A 415-nucleotide genomic window follows, 5' to 3' on the forward strand; every position below is an offset into this window, starting at 1 on the left:
GCAGAGGAGCCAGGGGGAGTCTGGATGGGGGTGAGGCCAGGAGACCTCTCAAGCTGACTTCTCAGCCCCTGCCTTGTTCCCGGGAAGCTCAACCACCCTCCTGCTGAACGCGGCTCTGGCCAACGGCCCAGGAGGACTGCAGGGCCCATCGGCTGGGGTGCATGGGGGGGGTCAGGGGAGGGGGCACCGAGGAAGGAAGCTTCCGGAGCTCCCCCGCCACGCCCTCCCCAACCCACAGGGCAGAGGGGACAGTCTCTGGGGCAGGGACTGCGGTGGGCGGGGTGGCGGGCTGGGAGGCTGCCCCTGACATCAAGTCCTTGGCGGGGACAATGGATGGGGAAGCTGTGCCTGGCGGGACGAGGGGCTCATCCTTCATGGAAGCAGCCACAATTCCTTCACCGCAGGAGCGGGTCAT

General features: G+C 67.7%; 1 protein-coding gene across 1 annotated transcript in view; it reads right to left on the minus strand.

The window, feature by feature from the left end:
* The window catches only part of INPP5A (inositol polyphosphate-5-phosphatase, 40kDa), a 109,579-nt gene that overhangs the window by 40,458 nt on the left and 68,706 nt on the right, over positions 1-415 (minus strand). The gene's annotated exons all lie outside the window — the stretch shown is intronic.

Source organism: Bison bison, unplaced genomic scaffold, assembly GCF_000754665.1.
Source record: "Bison bison bison isolate TAMUID 2011002044 unplaced genomic scaffold, Bison_UMD1.0 scf7180017864456, whole genome shotgun sequence".
NCBI lineage: Eukaryota > Metazoa > Chordata > Mammalia > Artiodactyla > Bovidae > Bison > Bison bison.